Source organism: Zalophus californianus, chromosome 8 (genome assembly GCF_009762305.2).
Source record: "Zalophus californianus isolate mZalCal1 chromosome 8, mZalCal1.pri.v2, whole genome shotgun sequence".
NCBI classification, from domain to species: domain Eukaryota; kingdom Metazoa; phylum Chordata; class Mammalia; order Carnivora; family Otariidae; genus Zalophus; species Zalophus californianus.
The window spans coordinates 93,004,544-93,029,465 of record NC_045602.1 but is presented as its reverse complement, the minus strand read 5'-3'; positions in this window follow the sequence as shown (position 1 = coordinate 93,029,465).

Below are 24,922 nucleotides of genomic sequence, written 5' to 3'. Positions count from 1 at the left end.
AATTGTTCATTTTAATGATTCTTAATTTTTTTTTTTGGTGGGGGGTCTTGCAAGAATTATCTGGAGTTACTATAAAAGTCAGATGTATATTTCAATAGATGCTGTTAAGTTCAGTATTGTTAAAGAGGTTGGAAAATAATTTGAGACATAAATTCCTGATTTTGTCTCCCTTTTATTTTCTACGTTTCAAGCTGCCAGAGGCTCCTGTTTCTGGGGCTTCAGGTTAGGGGCAGGGCAGGGCAGAAAGGGCAGGCAGCTGAGGGCTTCTTTTTTTTTTTTTTTAAAGATTTTTTATTTATTTATTTGACAGAGAGAGACACAGCGAGAGAGGTAACACAAGCAGGGGCAGTGGGAGAGGGAGAAGCAGGCTTCCCGCTGAGCAGGGAGCCCGATGCGGGGCTCGATCCCAGGACCCTGGGATCATGACCTGAGCCAAAGGCAGTTGCTTAACCAACTGAGCCACCCAGGTGCCCCCAGCTATGATGGGCTTCTTGACTTTTGTTTTCAAAAGCCTCAACCAGGTGAAGAGGGTGGGGTTGGCTGGAGAAAGAGTTTTCCCTCTCACTAAAATGGGATTTTGAGTCAAGGGATGTGGAGAAGAAGGACGTCTACGAGTCTCTAAGAAGGTGGTTCTGTTGTAGCTATATACAATGGAATATTATGCAGCCATTAAAAAAACGAAATCTTGCCATTTGCAATGACGTGGATGGAACTAGAAGGTATTATGCTGAATGAAATAAGTCAATCAGAGAAAGACATGTATCATATGATCTCACTGATATGAGGAATTCTTAATCTCAGGAAACAAACTGAGGGTTGCTGGAGTGGTGGGGGGTGGGAGGGATGGGGTGGCTGGGTGATGGACATTGGGGAGGGTATGTGCTATGGTGAGTGCTGTGAATTGTGTAAGACTGTTGAATCACAGACCTGTACCTCTGAAACAAATAATATATTATATGTTAAAAAAAAAAAAGAAGATAGCAGTAAGGGAAAAATGAAGGGGGGGAAATTGGAGGGGAGATGAACCATGAGAAACTATGGATTTTGAGAAACAAACTGAGGGTTCAGAGGGGAGGGGTGGGGCATGGGTTAGCCCGGTGATGGGTATTAAAGAGGGCACGTTCTGCATGGAGCACTGGGTGTTATATGCAAACAATGAATCATGGAACACTACATAAAAACTAATGATGTAATGTATGGTGATTAACATAACATAATAAAATAAAATAAAATAAAATAAAAAAAGAAGGTTGTTCTGGCCTCTCCTTGGAGACTTGTAGGAGGGAAGCAGCGTGAACTGTCCCCAGAGGGAGAGACCCAGGTACTAGATTCCATTGTTCTAAGAGTGGGAGCTGGGAGTCTGTGAGTTCAGGAACCACAAGTTCAGGGGTGAGAAGTGCATCAGCCATACTCTGTGTGGGAACATGACCAAAGACGCCTGGCCCCTTTCCCTTCCCAAAGCTTTGGCATGCTGGGCCTGGGGGCTTATGGGGGGATCCCTAAGAATGCCAGATTAAATGTATTGCCAGTTAGGTGGGATGGGGGACTCAAGGTCAGAAATGAAGTTGATTGGAAGGAAATAAAGGAAAGATATACCTAGCACTTCTGCTTTGCACAGAAATTCATACCTGCCATATTATGAAAACATTCTTCCCTCTTAAATCCCTATTGGTGCAATTTGAGGTGATTTTTCTAGAAACCCCATGTTTTTGGACCCCAAGGGAGAGATCTAATGTCTGAAAGTGTAACCTTTGAGAATGGCAAACAGAAAAATATCAGTTTGAATTCCTTGGGGCCATGTGGGGGGCTTCCAGGTAAGAGATGAGTGTGAGTGGTTGGTGGTTTGAATGCTGAAGGTACCGGCAGTTAAGAGCTATCAACTGGGAAAGGGTGCCTGGATAGAGTCTGGACCTGGATAAGCCATCTGGCAGTTGGGTTAGTGGGGCAGGTAAATTGAAACCTCGGGATTCTTCAGTTCTAAGTGACATAGATCAGAGGTCAGGAAATCTTGCAAAATCAGTATATGTCTGCAGTTAGGTCTTACAAATCTTGACATGTAGCTTTAAAAATAATATATAAAGGGGAAGATATGGGCGGAGGGCCCAAATATCACAAAACAAAAGAAAAAATTGATCTAGATGGTTTCTTTTTTTTTTTTTAAAGATTTCATTTATTGGACAGAGAGAGAGGGAACACAAGCAGAGGGAGTGGGAGAGGGAGAAGCAGGCCCCCTGCGGAGTGGAGAGCTCGATGCGGGGCTCGATCCCAGGACCCTGAAATCATGACCTGAACTGAAGGCAGACACTTAACGACTGAGCCACCCAGGTGCCTGATCTAGACGGTTTCTTTTCTACTTCTGGCTTGTAGTTGGACCTGGTGACCAGAGTTGGGGGAGGAGAGATCCAGGTTGCAGGTGCATTCTGGGAAGGGTCTGCATCTGGTTGAAAAATAAGAGGCCAGCAGCTGGGCTTGCTTCCCAGTGGAATTGAAGCAGGAGGGCTGGGATAATGGGATGGCTGCTACAAGGAATGGAAGGACCTCCATTTCAGCTTCATGCCAAGAGGGGGAAGTTAGGAACTCGAAACAGTCTTCTAGGTATTGCCTTTATCCTGGCAAAAGTAACAAGTTCAAGGATGCTGTTTGGAGAGCAAGTATAAGGATGAGAAGCAATCTGATGGAGGTGTCAACTTGGAACCCGTGTGTCTGTGTGTGTATATTCATGCATACATATGCATGTGTATTTGTGTGGTGATAGCCATAACTGAGAAGCCAGCGTGGAAAGACTTGGCTTTATCCATGGCCAGGGAATTTGCAAATGAGAGTTCTGTGTTGGCCAGGAGGTAGAAGAAAAATACCACTAGGAAAGGTTACTTCCAAGGACCAGTTTTAAAGAGCTGCATTCCCTATAGTTAAGTTGCTTTTTATCCTAAAGAGCTTACCATGTGTTGTTGAGATGGTTGGCCATGTAAGAAGTACATCAAAGAAAACTAAAAGAAAACCCTACGTTTGTGGTCTTTGAAAATGAAATTCTCCATAAGTCTTCCCTAGTTCCAAAATTCTGAGATCCACATATTTTACAATCTAGAAAATAGTGACAATATCAATAATATGTTGTTTGCTGTACCCTGAAATAACAATAGGAAAGATATGCAAGGTAGTATAGAAGTCGGCTAAAAAATGTGCACAAATGGATTAAAGAGTGGGTAGGATCAAGTAAAAGAATGGTTTGAATAATAACATATTGATAACAGATAATACAAACTTTTTTGATTAGGCTTCAGAAGAATCTGAATAGAAATTCATTGTTTGAAATGTGTATGCTTTGGTCTCAATAAAAATATCCGGTTGCAGAAATATTTCATGTGGTTTGAACTAACAGGCAAAAAATTAAAAATTCATTGGTATACACTAATATATGTAATTGTATATTTTGGAGGTAAGTATAATGGCATAGGTTTGCTGTAATGGAACTGATTGGAAAATGATCTCTTGGAGAAAATTTATTGCTGGTCATAAGATTTCTTTGGTTTAGAAAAATGCTGGGTTTAGTAAAATCTGTAGCACTAAATGAAAGTCTGCTTTAATAAAAACATGGATCTGAGAATTGTGGTTTTTTGTTAAGCAGGCATTTGATCCATTAAAATTGTATTAGTTTATTCTTCATGTTGGTTTTTCCTGAAATCCATCAGTTTGAAGCATGAAGTAAGCACTTGCCAGGTATTGCTCCAATAATGAAAGAAAGACCCTCAGTCACTGTTAAAACAAGTCTTAGTAATCATTGTGACTCCTTCCTATGTAAGGCTCTCACGACAGAAAAAGAAGCAGCTTATGTTGCTTTTGTTGGAGATGGCAAAACAGTCATTTTATTGTCAGAGAATCCACTCGGTGTCATAGGACTCAGTGATGGAAAAATATCTGTAGAATTAGATCATGCAGCTAGCTCGGGCTGCCCACACCCATGCCTTTCGTACAGAGTGCCTCGATGCTTTATCTGGGCAAGGGTGGGCTGGACCCCTGATGGAGACTCTGCCACTCTCCTTGGAACAGGATCCCACGGTCTAACTGACCTTATTGTTAGGAAATTTTTCATAAAATTAGGAAACTCAGAGTAAACAGAGAACTCAGACAGCACTCCTCCTCGCCCAGGGTAGCGTACATATGGAACGAGTTACCAAGAAAAGTGATTGAGGCAAAGTACACAAATGAATTCAAGAGACTCCTAGGTTTATTTCTGGACACGGGGGAGGAGGCTAGCAGGAAGGTAGGAGTCAGATGCAGTTTGGGGAGGACAGGCATGCAAATAATTTGACCTATTCTTCACATTTCTTTTTAAGTTTGTGGAAGATCCCCAAATGAAAGCCTTTTTTGCTACATGTTCTCATCTATCTGGGGCTTGATGGCTGTGGCAGGGTCAGATTCTGAGAGGCAAATCTGATCCTGACACTCTCTCCAGGGGAAATGGCTTCCAGTGTAGAGGCTGGGGTGGCATCCCACCTGATCCTGAGCAGAACAAATCTGTGGGAAGGGCGAGAGGCGGATTCTTTGACTGGGTTTCACACCTCAGAATGTCCCAGAGACCATTAGCTGTTTTTAGCTCAGTATTTCCATCTTCTTTTAGTCCTAGAAAGGACTCTGAGGATTGTTCACCAGTCTTGCAGAAGACCCTATTTCCTCCTCAGCTCTCCAAGATCAGAGTTATGAGTGTATATATTTTCTGGGGCTGCAAGAACAAAAAAATCACAGACTGGAGAGCTGAAATAATAGAAATTTATTTTCTCATAGTTCTGGAAGCTGGAAGTCCAAGGTCAAGGTGTCAGCAAGGTTGGTTTCTCCAGAGGCCTCTCTCCTTGGCTTGTGGATGGCTGTCTGCTCCCTGTGACTTCATGTGGCTGTCCCTCTGTGTGTCTGTGTCCTGATCTCCACTTTTTGTTCTAACACCAGTCATACTGCATTAGGGCCCATCCTAGTGACCTCATCCTACCTTAACTACCCCTTTAAAGGTCCTATCATTAAATAAGGTCACATTCTTTTTTTTGTTTTTTTATTTATTTATTTGAGAGAGAGAGAATGAGAGATAGAGAGCACGAGAGGGGAGAGGGTCAGAGGGAGAAGCAGACTCCCTGCTGAGCAGGGAGCCCGATGCGGGACTCGATCCCGGGACTCCAGGATCACGACCTGAGCCGAAGGCAGTCGCTTAACCAACTGAGCCACCCAGGTGCCCAATAAGGTCACATTCTGAGGTCCTGGGGGTTAATGGGTTTCACCATATAAATTTGGGGACACACACTTCAGCCCATAACAATGAGCTTGAGGTAGAAACCAGCAGGACTAGAAGAAGCCTTTTGCAGCACAAAGCTGGCAGGGGGCGTCTGTGGTGACCTTGGGGTTTCCTGGGGGAGAGAAGCCTGTTCCATCCCTCCTTCCCTTCTCTTCCACTCCAGTGTGGGAAGGGTTTTAAAAGGGCTGACAAAGGGCACACCAGGCAGCACTGGTTGCTGAGACCTCCCAGCAAATGACTGTATTAAGCCTTGAGGTCGGGGGTTCCCGGAAGCCGGGGTCCCCCTGATCTGCATGCAGGTCCACCAGTGACCCTCTTTGATGCTTTACAGGCAGAATAGGAGAAGGAGGAAGGGAGTAAGGAGCAAGGGGGAGACATTAAATGGTGAAAAAAACTGACTTGGTTGGGATTTTTAAAACTAACTGTTCTAAGTGGGAAAACATGATAGGTAGAAACAATGCATGCAGGAGGCTGTGGTGGATGCCATATCAGGGAATGAGGGAAAGAGCACCACTGGTTAATTTTCCAGGACAGAATTTATTAGTCTAGAAAGCAGCTCCAGACATGAGGCTCTTTTAAGCTTTAACTGCAGGGGGTTTAGTGTAGCACCTTGCACTGAGCTTAGTGGCTGATTTTGACCCAAGCAAGAGGGTCCTTGGCTTCATTCAGAATGGAAATCAAATGTGAACCAGCAGTAGGTGAAAGCAAAGTTTACTGAAGATACAGAGAGAGCAGATATAGACAAGACTGTCTAGGAGACTTAAAGTACAGGAGCATGGGTCAATCTGTGTTTGGGGTCTGCGGGTGTTTATTGAGGACGGTGGTCTGGTGTACATATCTTCTCATGCAACCAAGAAATGATTAGAACAGGGCCAAGGTCCAGGTGTCCATCATAAGTTGCTTATTCCTCGAAGCCAGGGGTCTTGGCATAGTGATGTCTGGTGCCAATGGTTGAGATATTACCTATTGTACTAGAAAACTCCAAAGATGTCATTAACTCTTTGTCTCTTACAAGGAGGACATGCATTAAAATATGTGTAGGGCAGGGGTGCAGGACCTAGCAAGAATAGAAGCAGGAAAAAAAAAAAGCAAAGGGAAAAAAATTGAACTTTTTCTTTCATGGGTTTCCTTTCATTTCCCCGTCTCAGTTTGACGCCAGGAAGTGACACTTACATGCCAGCGCTTGTCATCTGGGCTCTTGCCATACTTGAGGTTTTGTGTCATGGCCTTTTGCTTCTACTTCTATGTCTGCTGCTTTCCACCAACCCCCAGAGTTTTTCTCATTAGGTTTATAGGTTTGTCCAAGGCCTGATGTTAGTGGGGCTCAAAGACAAGTCATAGGCAGTCAAGATGGATGATGTAAACAGCCCAGACAAGAAAGTAAAGGCAGACCCCTTTATGCTGCCTCCTCTTTATGCAATTGACAGTTTCTCCTTCCCCCAATTTGGTTTGGGTCCCCAGATGTTAAATTGCCCCTAGGATAATAAGAGGATTGCATTCCCAAATGGAGCCTGTTAAAAGAAAAACCACAAGCCAAGATGGAGTCACATATGCTAGGCCAACTTGCCAAACCAAGTCTTAATACCTAATCTAATTGCAGTTTCAACATCCTCCCAAAATGTAGTCTTATTTGGTCAGCATGAGTTTTCCAGTGAGCTCCAATAATATCATCTGTCACATGGGCACTCTCCATCTCTCCCCCGAAAGGAAGATGAGATAATTGGTATGAAAAGACCCCTGCCTATCCCCCTGAGGGAAGGTGACTTTGCCTGAAACAATCCTTTCTTTTCTTTTGCTAATAACTTCCTTGCTCCACCCTCCTTCCTATAAAATCTCCCATTTTTTACAAATAGAGCATCTCTCTATTTGCTAGATGAGGTGCTGCGTGATTCATGAATCACTTAATAGAACCAATTAGATCTTCAAATTTACTTGTTTGTATTTTACTGTTTTTTTTTGTTTTTGTTTTTAACAAGCATGATGTGGAGTTGCTCAGCTTGAGTGGCTTCCAGTTGGTTCCAGACCAGGTTACAGCTTGTTTCCACTAGCACTTGGACACTCTCTTTAAGGAGTCCTCACTCAATAGGCCACCATGGCCCTTGGAGCTATTCAACCAAAGCTGACCTGAATTCCCCAAAAGAGACATCTACCTTTCCAGAAGGTTTCATGTCAGGGTCCATGAACAGTTTGGCTCAAATGAGAGGACTTTGGAAGTACATGTTGGTAGGGCAGTGTCCAACTTCTTGCAATTGCGTCTCAGAGTTATCTGTACACAGAGTCATGACTTGTATATGGTAGATACTCAAGTGACATTGATGCAAGCTGGCTGGGTCTGAAGACCCAGAGGGGGCTCCTGCAGGACCAACCAAGAGGGGCTTTGGTGTCCTGCAGGATAGAAATCAAACATGAGGGAGCCTGGGTGGCTCAGTCAGTTAAACATTTGCTTTCGACTCAGGTCATGATCCCATGAACCCCGCATCAGGCTCCCTGCTCAGTGGGGAGTCTGCTTCTCCCTCTTCCTCTACCCCTCACCCCTGCTTGTGCTTTCTCTCTCGCAAATAAATAAATGAAATTTTTTTTAAAAAAAAAGGAAATCAAACATGAGCTGAGAGGAAGAGAGAGCAAAGTTTATTAAAGATTTAGGGAGAGTATAAATATGGACAGAGCATATGGGAGACTGAGAAAGGAAAAAAGAGTGAGTCTTATCTTTGCTTGGGGCCCAGGGTTTGTATTGAGAACTGTGGTCTGGTGCAGTGTCTTCTCAGTAATCTGGGAACAAAGATGAGTGTTTAGGTGTTCTCCATAAGTTCCTTATGCCCCGGAGCCAGGGGTCTTGATGTATCAGCGCTCTTGGAAAATGTTCATGATGACCCAACCGGTCACTCCTGATATGTTATCTGTTGTGCCAGAAGACTCCAAAGAAATCATTAAATCTTTACCTTTACAAGGAGGACATATATTATTTGTTCTATAAAGCACGTATAAGGCAGGGGTATACGTCCTAACAAGAATAGAAGCAGGAAAAAAGGGAAAAAACACTTTTTCATGGGGTCCCTTTGGTTTCCCTGTCTTAATGTTGTCAAACTGAATTATCTGTGGCACAAGGGAAGAGGGGGATGCAAAGTAGCTGGTTAATTAAAAAGCCGAGGTATTAGTGCAAACTATGTTTTGAGGTGTTTGCCATCTAAAAATTAAGCTGGAATATTTAAACTAGTCCAACTCTCTCCATTTCTTAAACTTAAACTCTTTGTCCTGCTCCATGAAATGGGGGAAGTTTCTATATGGTTTTTCATACAGATTTTGTGATGATTAAATGAGAGTAGTCTTTCTGGCAGGTATGAAGTGTGAGTGCCTGACAACTAGCTCTTTTGACTGTTGGTTAAGTGCCTGACATTAAGCTTTTGCTTGTGGAGATATTCACTTCCACATAGCCATCTGGAATAAACACAATGCCAGCTACACACCAAGACAATGAGCCAGGGAGCCCCACCCATGAAGTTCCCCTCTCAGAAAACTCTGAGTGACCTGGATGTCTGATTGTGTGAGGGACCCCGTTTGTCCTTTCTTGTACCCTAAGTCCCACACTTAAGCTTTAAATCCACCAAGTAAGAATAAACCCAGAAAATCCTAAACACCCCACCCTCAACCCTCAAAGGCAGAGCCCCGGGTCTGTGCTCACCACTCCTTTTCTCACTTCACTGTGCAGCCATGGGTGTACAGTGTATCCTCCAGAACCTGTAACAAAGTTACAGGAACTTTTCCAAGTTCCCTGATGGTGCATCTTACATTCATAATAAGAACGAAAAGGACCGGTCCAGCTACAACATTGGCTCCTGTTGGGAAAAGTCTGTGGGGGCTTGGCACAAGTAGAAGGGGCTTTGGAGGGTGATAGCACTATGGATAGCCTGAGTCTGGCACAGAACAAGGGAGTAAGCGCTGTATGTGCCATTCCATCACTACTGTTACTGTTACTGTTACTATGGCTGTTAATTGTTGTTAGGCTTTCAAAGTTGAGATTGCTCTCCAAATCAACTGAGCTGCCAGTCCAGAGGAACCCAGCACCTCCACTTTACAAAACAGTTCCATAGCCTGAGAGAAGTGGCATTGTCCCAAAAGGAAGAGGATCCAGAGCTCAGTTGTGAGAAGAGAGTCTTTTCATTTGCTGGAATCAGGAAGTAGCTACAATTCATAAATTCCTGGTCACTTGAGATTTTCTGCCTATTTTATATAAACCACAGTTGAACATAAATTAATCTTGGATTTTACTTGTATCTCCAGACCATTTTATAGCCCAATCTTTTCCTGAAAGATCGCTTTGCTATTGATTCCCACTTTCTTTAGGCACTTTTATAGAAACTTTTCTAGCTTCTGAAAGGCTCAGAAGAATTTACCTGTCTGAAAACAGTGATCACACAGGAGTGAAATTCTTGAGGAAGGGAAGTAGTTTCTTCATTCTGAAGGTGTCACCAATGTATTTTTGTGTGTAGTACTGGAGAGTCAAATATTCATCAGATTGGTTCAAAAGAAAATTTCGCTGGGATGAAAGAGGACTAAATATATATAGCTAATGAGCTGGATTTGTCTGTTGTCTACCAAATGCGTCTTTATGAATTAGGATCAAGTGTTTCCTCCTTTAACATTACAATATTTTATTTTGTCATCCTAGTACCCAAAAGTGACTGGGGTACTAACAAAGTGAGAAGAGGAAGACAGAAAACAGCTAAGGGCAATGTCCTTGTTTCTAGTAGCTTGAAGAAGGCAATGGATTGGTCAGTAGGTATGGGCATCAAATATGTTTACTTGGTCCATCTAGTCCAGAAATAATTGTTTAGGTCCTACTACATGTCAGGCCCTGAGATAAGCACTGGTTATAAAGCAGTCTTCTTTTCCAGCTCTTTGATGTTAAGGAACAGAACTCTACACAAGCATACTCGTGTATTGAAGGCTCATGGTGACAGCTCAGGGAAAAAGGGAAGAGCAGAGCCTGATGGGAACTTGTTCTAGGAACTAGGAACTCATCAGAGTCCCCAACCACTACTCTCCCTCTGGCTTTATGTCTCTGTCCCAATCTCGGCTCTCTGCCTCTCTTTTTCTGAAACCCAATGGCATTTCTACTTCGGCTCCCTATTTCTCTACATAGACACACATTCTCTGCCTGTCTGTGAGGAATCGTGGCTGGACCTGGCCACCACAGTCTATTCTATAATAGTCTATAAAATATATATTATAGCTCATCCCTGTCTCTTATAGTCCTGGTGTCTTTTGGATCCTATTATCAAATGGGAACTACTAATTACTAACTTGTTGATGATTAGTGCTTGAATTGTAAACTTGTTCTTATAACCCACCATGTTCCTTTTGGTGGAGGAGGGAGCGACGCACATGATATAAACACATGCTTTCTGTAGAGGCTGAGAGAAAGGCAGTTCCCAGGCAAGTTATAGGTGGGACAGGTCTCCCCAATGTCATCTAAGAGGTGCTCTCATAGAGCTGGCAGCAGGATTCTTGCTATTGCTTGACCTCAAGTCACTTTGATAAGAATCTCATTACTATAAGGGCATTCAAGGTCATCTTGGCCCAAATGACTCAATTAGGAAAATGCCTTCTTGCCACCTGACAAATTCTGTAGAAACTTCTCATACATTCGCTCATTTAATCTCCATACCATCCTAGTGGGGAGACACTATTATTGTTCCCATTTTCCTGTAAGAAAACTGAAGCATAGAGAGGCTAAAGAACTTGCCTGAGGATGTGTAGTGAGTGCAGAACTGGAATCTGAGACTGAGGGCTGTGAACTGTGTGCTGCTGTGTGAGGTGGTAGTCCAGCTAAATTAGAAATTCAGCATCTTGAGTTCTGGGCTTACACTTGCCACGCAGGAGGACTCTAGAGTTCTTGGGTTCCCCTGAGACACATGATGAGTGGGTGGATCTGCTTGGACACACTGTGAGAACAGGGTTGGGGTCCATGTAACGGAGCTGATCCCGAGACAGGCAGGGAGGAGGATGGTCCAGAGTAAATGTCCTACTCATTGGATGCAGGTTGTGGGGAATGCCAGGCCAGGGATGAGGCCAAGATGCTAGAAAGGAGACAAAAGTCAGACACAGCTAGGAAGTAACCCTCCATGATGTAGACTAAGGGGCTTTATCTTGTCTGTTGAGAAGGGCTGACCAGATGATGGGGCTAATGCCTCTGATTCAGGTTTGCATTGGTCAAAACCAAACACAACAAAACTGGTCTTTATTCACTGAGATGGTGGGGCCCACGAAGCTCAGAGGTGGGCCTGTGGCTGGTAGTCCTTCAGGAGGTGTCTGGCTCTTCTTTAAGAAGCATCTTAATTCCCTCCTGATTCCACAGAGGATATTGCCTTGGGATGGGGATGATGTACAGGCTGTGAGAGAAGCAATTGTAGAGCGGTTTGTCCTGGAACCTTATGGAGGTGTCAGTGAATTAACCCGACATCACTTTTTTTTCTTTTTTTGAAGAATAGCATTAATACTCTAACTGCCCAGATCCATATAATTTATTTTGGTAAGAAGTTTCAGAGTTGCTATGTTTTAACAAGATACATACTACGATTAAAAAAGAAAAACCAAAGACATATACCTATTGTTTGATTTGTATGGTCTATGGGTCTTCCATACGTCTCCATATTAAATTATATGATATCAGGTACTCACCACAGGTTACATATCTTTAGGTATTATATCATAGGCCTAGTGACTTACAAGCTCTATCACTTGGACACTCACTGAAATGAGTTTTAGTAGATTGGCTTTTATTTTTTTCATACTCAATCGACAAGCCTAATATTCAAGGCAGTTCTAAGTGTACATATTATAATTAATTTAAAAATGCCAGTGCTTCAAGCTCATGTGACATGTTAACCTCTGATGGCACTCTGTATTAATACCCTTATCTATTCTATTTTTCTAGATTATGGTGCATGCTTTGGACATATCCCCATAATAGCCGCAACATTTTCTCGAACATTAATGAGTACGTTGGAACACAAAGTTGCACTCAGATTTGGTCACTTTTGTTTAAGAGGAAATTAATCTTATCTAATTATTTCATTAACATGGTACCAAGAGAGAAAATGGCTTCCCAATCTGTTTCTAGAGCAGAGTTTTGCATTTATTGCAATAACTCATTCTCCTGTTCATGGTGCCAATATGCTCTTGTCCAACGTGGCTTAGTGTAGGTGGTTTTGAAAAGTATAACATGTTCAGTAGTAATAGTTAAAATAATGAGGCCCTTCACAGCAAGGAAAAAGATCTTCCTAATAATTTGTAAAGATATACCACAATTTTAGAGCATGGAGGAATCTTTGACATTATTAATCTAAAATTCCCATTTTCAGATTAGGAAATTGAGGCTGAGTGTCACTCAATGACTTGCTCAAGGCCACAAAGCTGAGTGAACTGGATACAGACTCATAATTTCTCTTGCACACATTTGTTTATGTCATGTCTCATTTTGGGGCCACTTTCTGACCTGCTGAGATTCTCACCTGCTTGGTTTGGTTGCCTGAAAGTAGAGCCTGACACAAGGAGTTGGGTGCAGAGAGTTATTTGGGCAGTGACCCCAGGAAGCAGGAAGGATGGAGTGGGGAGACTGAGGCAGGGCAGGAGAAATACTCAAATAAGTGTGCATTATTGAGATTGCTGCTGTGTGTGACAGCAGATCCACCACATCAGGGCCTCTGGATTTCTGTCTGAATGACAGGAGGCTGGAGCACTTATCTGTTGGACTGAAGGGGCCTTATCTTTTTCTACATCTAGAAGAGTGAATCCAGTGAGCAGAGAAACCCCTGAGCCTAAGGCACATGCCTGTGTACTGTTGCGGCTGGAATCAGTGGCAGGCAGAGGGATGTGGCCTGACACCAAAGGCCTCTACTCCCGGGGCTGATAATGCAGAGGGAAACTCTGGATTGTGTGGAGTCTGGATTGTGAGATTGTCTAAATTTAATTATGGATTCTATACTCATCTCTTTCCCCAAGCTCCCCTCTGCCCCTGCCCCACCCTCATTTCAACCACACACACAAACATACACACACACAATAAATAAGATAATTTTGCTCTTCTGGAGATTATGAACTTATGTGTAATTTAACACATAGTTGTTGGATACTGTAAATTAGTTTAATAACAGAATCTATATAAAAGTTTAATGCCTGTTATGTGGCCGAGTGCTGGCCTCACTGCTGCAGTGGTTAGGCCCTTCACAAGCTTACCTCTGCTGGCCAGAGGAAAGCAGGATAGGAGTGATGGAAATTTTAGATTGATAGGACCTCTCTGATTCACCACATTGCAAGGTGACAAATGCATCACTTGCTTATAGTTCGGAAACTTTTTTTTAAAGATTTTATTTATATTTGAGAGAGAGAGAGCACACATGCACATGACTGGTGGGGGAGGGGCTGAGGGAGAAGCAGACTATGCACTGAGCCAGGAGCCCACCACTCTGCTTGACCCCAGGACCCTGAGATCATGACCTGAGCTGAAGGCAACCACTTAACTGACTGAGCCACCCAGGTGCCCCAGTTTGAAAGCTTTTGCAGTAGAGCTGTCCTATGCAGGAGTGGCTTAATACTTTTATTGGGTCTCTGTCACCATGATTGACATCTTCCTTCTTTCTTCAAACATTAGTTGAGCATCTACTGTGTTCCAGGGCCAGTGTTAGCATGTATGGGTCAGAGAGACGGCTGTCACATGGAGCTTCCCCCTCAAGCAGCTTACACTGACATAAGCAGTATAATATCATATAACATGTGTGATGTGATGTAAAACCTTGATATCATTTACGTTCTCAGGAGAGGGTGAGGATTGCAGGTAAGCACCTACCATGTGACTGCACTGTGCTCCCAAAGTTCACTTATAAAGAACTTGCTTTTTTCCAAAGGGAAGTGTGTTCTGAGTTCCAATGACACACCTGCTACTTGGGATCACATTTAGCCTATTTAGCTCTTACTATAGAAAACTACCTTCATTTCAAAGTTACCAGCCACTCTATGCCTGATTCCTTTCTTCTGTTCCCCAAAGTCAGGGCATCAGGTAATAAGGGCCATGGAGAGAACTGGCATCACACAGAACCCTTGTTAAACAGCTGAGGAGTATAAGGTGGGGTGCATGTGTCTGTGAGTCAGAAACACGATAGTAGTGGGGACTGGGTGACTTCACTGCCTCCCGCTGTCTCCTGGGTTGGGGAAAGGAAGATTCTATAGGGTTCTTCCAGGGATGTGGACTGAGAGCAGGGACAAAAATCCTTCCAGCAGATTTACTGAGGGCTGGCCTTTACTAAATCAGGGATGTTGGCATGGGAGTTGTTTTCCATTATCCTACTTATCCTTCTGGTTTGCACTATCCAAGGAGAGAATAACTGGGAGTGAGGAAATACAGTTGGCTTCCTGAAAAAACCAACTACTCTATTAGCAAAAGCTGCCAACAGGAAGCACACTTTTCTTAGGATTCCACTGAACTTTACAACGTGTGATGAGAGAATCTCTATGACCCCCCTAGGATAAGGCAGCCTTAGGATATTTGTTTTCCTTTGGTGGAAGGGGAAAGTAAATTTGCAATAAACACAGCACAGTTACAGTCTAAGTGGAAAAACAGGCAAACCAAGAGGTACTTGTCCCAGTTATCTATTGCTGAGTTACAAATGATGCAAAACTTAGTGGCTTATCTCCCTCAGAAATTTGCAATTTGGGCACTGATCATTTCTTCTCCATGTAGGATCAGCTGAGATGGCTTGAAGGCTGGAGCTGGTACCATCTGAAAGTTCACTCACTTATGTGTCTGGTTGTTGATGCTGGCTGGTGGCTGGAATCAGGATTGTGGCCAGAACACCTACAGGTGACCTCTTCATGAGGTCTGGGTTTCCTCACACATGGCGGCTGAGACCCAACACAATTATATCACTAGACAAACACTTGCTCAGCATTTTGTCTATGTCAGGCTCTGAGTTGGATACAATGCCACATGAACTCTCAAATCTATAAGAGAGGTTAGAAATCCTGTCTTCCTCTTTCCCTCTTGAATTTGCTATATAATTTATGATTTATACAAATCCTGAGAATACCAACTCTACTTATAAAAAAACATATTTTGGAAAAGATTAGAAAAGTCATTGGTATGATACTAATATGAAAAATGATAACTATATGTATGGATTTCTCTTGAACACTTGATTAAGCAAATCATGCAGAGTGACGCCAATACTCCTCCATGTGATCCATCTCAGTGAATTTGAACATAAATGTAATCACAGGAGACACTCTGGTCACCCAAAGTACTTCCTGTATCCTTCTCTGGTTCCACAAACTTCATTTACACCAAAGTAAAAAAAAGACTTGACGTATTGCATGGTGACTAACATAACATAATAAAATAAAATAAAATTTCCAAAAAACAAAAAAGCTAAACACTGAAACTATTACAGTTCCTTTAGTATGTAGGGTATGACGTGTGTGTGTGTGTGTGTGTGTGTGTGTCTGTGTGTGTGTGTGTGTGTGTGTAGGGGAGAAGCATTTTGCATAATGAGCACCCTCGACTCAGTGGAAATGGACCCAGTCCGGTGCTGTGATTAAATATTCACATCCTGAAACGTCTGCTTTTTAATTATCTGTAAACGAATTCAATGTGTACTCCAAAAGTTGGCCACTCTTTTCATTAAAGGGAAAAAAAATGATAGCTGGCAACTTAGAAGGCTTTTTGAAATATTTGTTTTAAATCCTTTAAGTAAACAGATTAAACCCGTATTTGAAATGAAAGTAGTTGTTTACTCATGTAAATACATTGTCTCCGCCCCCCCCCCCCCCATGTTTAAGGGCAAATAGATTAAAGGACACAGAGAGTCATAAAGAGGTTTTGGTAAGAAGAGTGTGTGGAAATTCCCATTTCCCCCCTACTGCACAGCTCTCCCCACTTCATCTAGGCTTTCTGTGACGGGAGAGAAAACGACTTTCTTTCCTGATCAGCGAGGTTTCCCAAGCAGGCAGTGATGTTACTGTTTCCATTTAAAAAGAAAAAGAAAGTGATGACCTGTGCCTCAGCAAATGCTGGCCCTGCTGCCGATGGACCTTGAGCACCTGGGCAGGTTGTGTGGAGAACACCTCACAGCTGGCCAGGATGCTTTGCTTTTCTTTCTTTTTTCTGGAGAAAGGGTTATTAAAAATATTATTTTATAAGGTCAAAGACAATGCATCATTGGCTTTTCTACACCACGTTGGTATTTTAATATAAAATAGGGGACTGAGTGGTATAATGAGCTGGCATGGAGGTCTCTAGAAGGTGATTCTTAAGTCCTGCATGGGAATGAAGAGGATAGTCTCAAACTTAATAAAGGCCATTTCCATAATTCTCAACGGAACTATGAAGACATCTCTCCCTTCCCCCACTACACACATTTCACAAATGCAAATGTGACTTTTAAAGAAGTCTGCCTGGCTCTCTCTCAGTTCTGGAGGAACTAACTGGCTTCATTCCAACAGGGAAACAGAATACCCCCTCCCCCAGCCCAAAAGTTGCTTTGCAATCCCTAGGGAGCTCCTCCTAGGAGGATCGGGGCCTTTCCAGAGGCTGGGCTTGGCAGCACTTCCAGCGCATCCCTCGTGTTCATAACCTCCTACCCAGCAGAGATTAAAACCACTTTTATAGACATTCTTGACTCTGTCTCCAGATTAGGTCACTTGCTACTTTATAGGCCAGAAAGACTCCTGGGATCAGGTGACATATTTACCTTCTCAGCACATATATGGCACTATTGAGGCAGCTTTGGATTTGGAATTTGAAAACCTGGACTTCAGTCCCAGCTGGGTCCCTTGTTCATTTACTCAGTAAACAAATATTGAGAGCCAACTCTGTGTCAGGCACTGTCCTAGCTACTAAGGCTGCCATGGGGAGACAGGCATGGCTCCTGACCTTGGGGCTTTTGTCTAACGCAGCACTTTCCATAGTGGAGAAGCAAGAGTCTGTGGTAGAGGACCAGCTTTTAAGTTAAAAAAAAAAATCCATCATGGACCAGTACTTTTGTAAAGTACAATAAAATCAAATTACTAGAAAAATGAAATAAAAAGACAAAGACATGCAAGATACAAGCCCAAATTTTGTTATTATTAAACTCTACAAGCATGAAATTACTCTGTCAAAGTGGCTAAATGCTTCCTCTCAATTTCTGTACTCATTTTGCAGACAAAGGGATAGCCTGAGGTTCAAGGACTACACTGAGAATCAAGGTCTAGTAGACCCTATGGTCCTGAGAGAATGACATTACCCTGACCCCAGGAAGTGGACATAATGGAACTATGACAGGCAGTGGATGCTGCTGGGTGCCTACTCGGTGGCATCCCCTCCTTCCTCCTTCCTAGCTGACCCCTGCGTCCTCAGCTCTGCACTCTCCCCTTCTTGCCTTGGGAACTGGCTCCACCTCCAGGTTTGTGGCAAGCCTGACTGGCCTAAGGGTAATCCCATAGCCCTTACCTTCTAGTGGTCTAGGAGAAAGCACCTGATGGGATCCAGGCTGATGATCTGCAAGGCAAGCTTTGCTGTGAGTGTCTGGGAAGGTTCCCTTTGCTTTTTTGAGAGAGCTTCCAGAAGCAATCCTACATCTCTCCCCAACTACACATAGCCAGGAGGTACAAAGTCCAGATGGTTGGACCATGAGGAGAACCGGGCTTAAGGTGGAGTGGATGCTGGATGACCAAGTGGAGAGGAGAGAAGAAGTGAGTTCTTGATAACATTGTGGATTAGTCCCAAAGCCCTTCAGGACAGGAGACCACTGTTTCCTCATAGTTTCTATCAACTTTGGTTGTGTTTTCTCTTCTCTGTAGCCTGAATATTCCAACCACTGTACTGGATTGTGCTTAAGGCAAACAGAATGGTATTTTTTTTTTTTTTAATATGCCTGAGCCAGGGGTGATGTTAAAAATCGTTAGTGAGCATGGCCAGGCTGTAAAACACGGATAGCTAGACAGGTGAATACGGGTTGATCAACCACTTTGCCCACAACAGAATGTCATTTGAAATCATTGCCAACAGTTTTTATTTTTCTTTCTTTTCTCTTCTCTAGAATAGCAACAGGTCACGTGTGTCTGGATCGCTTCCTGTTCTGACTTGCTTCTTCTTACAAGATGCTGGGATTCTCCAAGATGTTTTTAATGCCTTCTCTTCTTTGTTAGGACCCTGTGTGTTCCTTGAAAACTTAAGCATCCTGGCAAAAATGGGTGTGATGAAATCTTTGTTGTAAGGGCAGCACCATCTAAAAGTATGGCTTTTCACCAGTGCCAGCAAGCCCTAGGTCAAAACTGAAGCTGGGATAGGTTTATTTTTAACCTTCTTGCCATTTCTTACTCTTTCTCAGCATTCTGTCTCCCCAGAAAAGTATTGCATACTAAAGTTTTGACAAATTTAATTAACTTTACCCTTTTTTAGAAGAGAGTGTTTTTGTGTTTTTTTTTTTAAGAGAGTCCACAGGAAAGGACCTGGCTGTCACCAGAGAATGGGGTTTAGAGCCTGGGTAGAGGCTTCAGATGTGTCTGCCCACCCAGAATTTAACTCTGAGGCTTCTCCTGGGATTTGGAGACACAGGAAAGCTGAAGTTGGGAGGAAAGAATGAGAGAAGAATAGGTAGAAGAAAGTCAAAAAGACAGAAATACAAAGGTGAGGGCTGGGAAGCAGACAGAGGGGAACAGATTGCCATGGCAACAGTAACAAATGGGACTAAGCATTCCAAATGGGAAGGCTCACTCACCTGCCATCTGCTAGACCATGCTGAGTGAGTGCCATGGTTTTTACTCAAAAGAAGCATCATAAATGTCATTTGTAAATTTCATTTATTGGGAAAGAGCTAACATCAGTGTCACATACTCTTTGTTTCCAGTGTGAGTTCTCCAGAGTGGGTCACATGTTCCCCCCTCTTGTCCCCAGTGCTGTCTTGTACATTTGGATTTCCGATTAACCAGCAGATGTGGGGGAAAATGGCTGGCCCGGCCAGAGAGGTCCCGCATGACCACATATGTGCAAATACCAAGGCTCACAAATCATTCCGGTGAGCTCAGCTGTAGCTCACGTGACCCTCTCTACTGCTTGCATCAGATGTCCTGGAGAATTTGTGATGGGGACAGAGTGGGGTCAGGAGAGGAAAGAGCCAACCGATTTGACTGTAGAGATGAGCTTGGTCATGGCACTGCCTCCATTTGCTCTTTCCCATAGCTCTGAGGAGTGGGAATGCAGTCAGGAGAATATAACAGCGAATATTTTCCTACATGGACTAATAGCACCTTAATAAATAATGTATAGGAGACTGGAATCTTCAGACTCAGTTGAAATATATTTGGGTACAAGGTGGCTTACTTGCATACAAACATAGTCCTTCTCTGGTTGTATTAAAGACTTTTAAAAAGGTTTTAGCAGTGACTTTTTTTAAAGTTTCAAAAGAGCAAATAAAAGGTTCATGAGTTTCTCAGACATCAAACAGCTCTCAAAAATGTCAACAACATCAGTGTAAAACTAATAAAGATATGGCACTGATTTAGCACTTGTACTTAAAGGAAATATAAAAAAGGGGAAAGAGAAGCATATGGAAAAACATGTTTGGGGTTTGACCAGATTAACCCCACATATTAAAAAAAAAAAAAGAACAAAAAAAAAAAAAAAACCCCAACACACCAGAATGGTTCTGGTGGGAATGTTGGGGAAGAATGACTTACTTTAGCGAAAAATGATAATGCTCCCTTCCCTTTTCTTCCACAACACTGAAGTGGAAATTGGACTGTAGCTTCAGGCGGTGCCTTTGGCAGTCCTAATGGGGGAAGGGTGGGAGTTCAGACCTTAATTTCTTTCCCAGACTACAATGTGGGAGAAAGTTTGCCTGGGCATGGGGATACACTATCTGTGCGTACCCATCAACAACGCATTTAGGAAAACATGGCTAAGACACCGAGGGCTCCTGCTGGCCTCTGAGCCTCAGTTTCTACACATATAACACGGCACCAATGGACCCTTCCTCACAGGTCTCTTGTGAGAATGAAGTGACCTAACATGTGGAAAATGGCTGCATGCAGTAGACACCTAGCACAACACTGTCTGATAGAACTTTCTGTGATGTTAGGAGTGTTCTGTGGCCCAAAAGAACAGCCACCAGATTTGAAATGTGACTAGCTATACCAAGGAAATGCATTTTAAGTCTTACTTACTTTTAAATAATTTAAATTTAAAGATCTACGTGTGACTAACATATTGGATGGTGCAGGTCTGGACACTGTAGCTAAGGTTGATGATAATGATGAAAATGATGGTTTTGTTTCCTCAAGTTAGAGTTAAAATTTCCTGCTGAGGGGCTGTGGACATATTAGAAGCTCATGCCTCTTGGATGGGGTCAGAGGTCAAACTTTTTCCATGACAAATTATGTCATAAACAGAGAGGGAAAGAGGGAGAGAAAGAGTGCTCTGGTGTCTCTTTTTAGAAGGACACTGATCCGATCAGATCAGAGCTCCACTCTTATGACCTTATTTAACTTTACCTCCTAAAAGTTCTATCTCCAAAAAAGTCACAGAGGTTAGAGTTTCAACATATGAATTTTTGGGGGGATGCAATTCAGTCTATAGCACCGTGCATGCTTTCAAGTACATATTTTTAGCTTTAATTTCTCCTTTTTCCTGTGCATGTTCTGTGTTGCTATCAGAAATAGCCTCTGACTCTTTATAAGTACCCTACTTTTCATAGTAATTAATTGTACAGTTTCTTGGATTCCCAGTGCTTTTATTTCCATATGCACTTTATCTCCAGGCCACCATGAGTAAGTAATCTTTATGTTCCTGGTGCCAGGGTTCATCCATGGCCTATTGCAATCTAATAGGGAAGGTATCTGTGCCTTCCTCAACCATATATAAATGTATAAATGCTTCTATATGTAAATGGTTAACATGTTTACATTTGCTTATCCTCCCCAAAAGATATGCAAAGAAGAAACCACTATTATTCATATTTTACAGTTGAAGAAATTGAGCTAGATTATAACTGGTTCAATGTAATAGTTGACAGAGCTGGGTTTGAACCTTGGCAGGGTTGTTCATGTGCCTCTAATCTTAACCATTAGGCTATATATCTTCTCTAATTTCCTCATTCATTTTTGGTAAGACTTGAAATTGAACACATTTGTTGAACAGCTGCTATCAGCCAGGGAATCTGTAATGCTTGGAATTAAAAGTATCACAAATCCCTAGTTTTGTGGGCTAGGGAAATAGTGGTCCTTCTTAAGAAACCTGTACACTCTTGGGGAATGTATTTACTCAAGAGTTCTTCTACCCTGGCTCTTGTGTCCCAGCACCTAGATCTGTGTCCTCAGATGTGAAACTCAATACATTTTCTCCTTACAGAAGCATTAGTGAAAAATGGAAGATTTCTAGAAAATACACATTATATAAACTGTTGTATGGGAAATAAGGGAGTATTTTATATCATATACATCATGGCAAAATTACTTAATGATGCTATATTAAACTTTTCAGTTTTGTAGTGTTCCTTCTTAGGCACTGTATTGGTTAACTATGTCAGAAAAATTCTGCATAACAACTACAAAATCTCAGCAGCATACATTAATAAGTATCTAGCTGCCATGTCTATGGATTGGCTGAGGGTTGGCTTCTATGGAAGATTGGGGTTGGCCTAGTAGCTGTGCTCCACATGCCCCTCATCTTGTTTCCAGTGCGATAGGACTAATCCTCTGGTTCTTCTCATGGTGATGGCAGAAGCTCAAGAGGGAAAACCAGATCATACAAGTGCATTTCAACCATCTGCTGTACCATGTCTGCTCACATCCCATTGGTCAAAGGAAGTGACATGGCTGTATATTTCTTAGTATTCTGTGGCACCATTTGGATGTGGTTGTACCATAGTAGGTCATATACTTCCTTTTCTGCCAGGTGAAGAAAATGAAGTGTTGGAAAAGAGTCACATTTTTGGTAATGAAGTTGTTTGTTTTAAGCTCATTTTCTGAGAAAGTCCAAGCAGACCACCATCTTCTGCATTGATCACCATGGCATTTCAGCACTAAAGTGGGAGGTTTGGGCCATTCACGGTAATGAGTATACAGCTGAGATGTCCCACTGGAGTGAGTCACATGGAATTACTGAAAAAGTATTATCAGGGCCATGACAAAAATTTTAAATATCTTATTCCTAATTTTATAAAGTTATACAGCCACCTTTTCTTTCAATAGGTAGCCCATTTTAGTGTGGGAATCAGAATCTTATGCCAACAAGATTTACACTGGTTTGTTACCATGATTTGTTAATACTAAAAAAAAAATTACTTTTTTTTTTCCAGGACAGAATGGTATCAGGAGGTATGTTCTTGCTATTGACTCTCTGGGGGTTGAGTTCGTGTGCCTTCCTCTGCGCCAGTGGGTGAATGTTGTAAACTGGGCAGATGCATCTGAATAGGTATCCAAACTCTGTTCACATGTGTTAAATTGAAAGATTCTTTGTTGGAACCAAAGATGCATTTGTCTTCTTTAAAGTATGTAATATTGTCATAATTTAATTATAATCTTTCCCCCTATGGTTTCAGATATTAACTCACCTCACCTTAACATATTGTGAAATAGCTGCTTGATGACATTCACCTTTAATCTGTGCTAATAAAAGCATCCACGGTGAAAATACTAGTTCTGAACTAAATCTATGCACACTGATGGCAGATGCTACCAGGGCCCTCCGTGTTCCTATGTATTCTTATGGTGAGCACCACTGTGTGAAGATTGTCTTGGCTGCAGAAAGATGCTCAGCCCATATGCACAAGCCCTGGGAGTTACATCCTGGGAGCAACTCTCAACAGATGACTGAGGGGAGCTAGTAAATGAATAGTTTCCTTATGCTTCAGATTCTACACAGTCTTTCAGATGTCCCCAGTGGGATCGAGCCTCTGTTGTTCTCATTGATAGCTTAAGCGTAATGCACTGGTACTGGTCCTATTCTTCTCTATTTCACTTCCTCCATTTACCTACAGTGCTTCCTGGGATCACCTCTCAAAATAAACCACTTGCACCCAAATCCTCATCTTAGAGTAAGTTTGTTTGTTTGTTTTTTGGAAAATTCCAACTATGCAGCATCAATATATTTATTTATATTTGAAAAAAATAAGATTCAAAGCAAGGGTAGCCTTGCCTTTTAGGGTTTTCTTCTTTACCAGCTTCTCATTTTTTTTGCTACTCTTAGTATGTAGAGTTTTGTTTTAATATAAAGTACCCATTTTTCATCACAAAAGCAATGTGTAGTCATTGTAAAAAATTAGAAAAACAGATAAGAAAAGATATATTTCTAATAGTGCCACAACCAGAAATAAACACCCTGCAATATTTGTTTCTTTCCATTCTTTGTGTGTTGTGATTTTTTTAAACAGTAGTTCCCAACCTACAGGCCCTTCTTACATCGTGACCTTGAAATTCCACTCATTGAGATGTGGGGTCTCTGTCCTTTTTGCTTGAAACTGGGCAGAACTCTGTGTCTTCATTGGCCAACAGAGCTCATTGGAAGTGGTTGCTGTATGACTTATGGGATGAGGTCATAAAAATGTCATGGATTTGCATCTTGTTTTATTGGGACATTGATTCAGGAAACCCAGCTGCCATACTGTGAGGAAGCTCAAGTTAGCTCATAGACAGACATAAGACATATTTAAGTGTTTTGGCTGACAGCTCCAGAGACGTCCCAACAGATAGCTAAAATCAACTGCCAGACATTGAAATGCCTTTATATTATTCTGGCTCCCAGATGTCAGGGTACCCCCAAACTATCTGTCTTCTCACCTAAGGAGTCAGATGCTGTGGAACAGAGAAAAGTCATTTATTGCTGCATTTTTTTCCAAATTTATGACCCGTATCATCCATAAGTATAATAAAATGGTGGTTTTATGTCAGTACATTCTACGTGTTGCTCTGCAGCAACAGTGACTTGAATATTCTTCCTTGCCAACATTTTTTCTATTCTCTGGTCTCTGTACTCTCATGTGATTGGCTGAGGTAATTACTATCCACCCTATCCAGCTGAGCCTTTTGAGCTAGATCACCTCATTGGTCTTTAGCTGGCTTATGCACAGATGTCTTTGGGTTATGTGACCACTCTGATACACTCAATAAACAACCTTACACAAGTTAGAAACTGAGCAAGATGTTGTGGGTAACATTTTGTGTAAAAAAGAACATTGACAGGCTCACATACCCTCATGCACAGGTATTTAAAAATAAAGATAAAAACACAACTTAAAATATATCAAAGCAAGAAGTGAATTAAATTTCACATACGGTGCAGGAGGTAGTTATCATACAAATACTACACTATTAAAAATATACTTTGTTAAACATAAAAAGAAACCCAAAGCATGATGTCACAGATTTCTTCTGTCCGTTACAGCACTGATCACAGTGTTGGCAGCATGAGCCCTTCTTGCTTGGTTGGTTATTTTCCATCTTCAGAAAATCTGAGGATGGTTTGAGTAACCTACCCAAAATTTGTGGGTGGATTTTGTCCTATGTAATTAGGTTAATAACTTACACACAAGGCCATAACTTGTGCTAATTTAAAACTTTTTTTTTTTTTTAGTGTGGCAACAAGGCTATCTTGCATCATGAAATAAAATGGGAAAA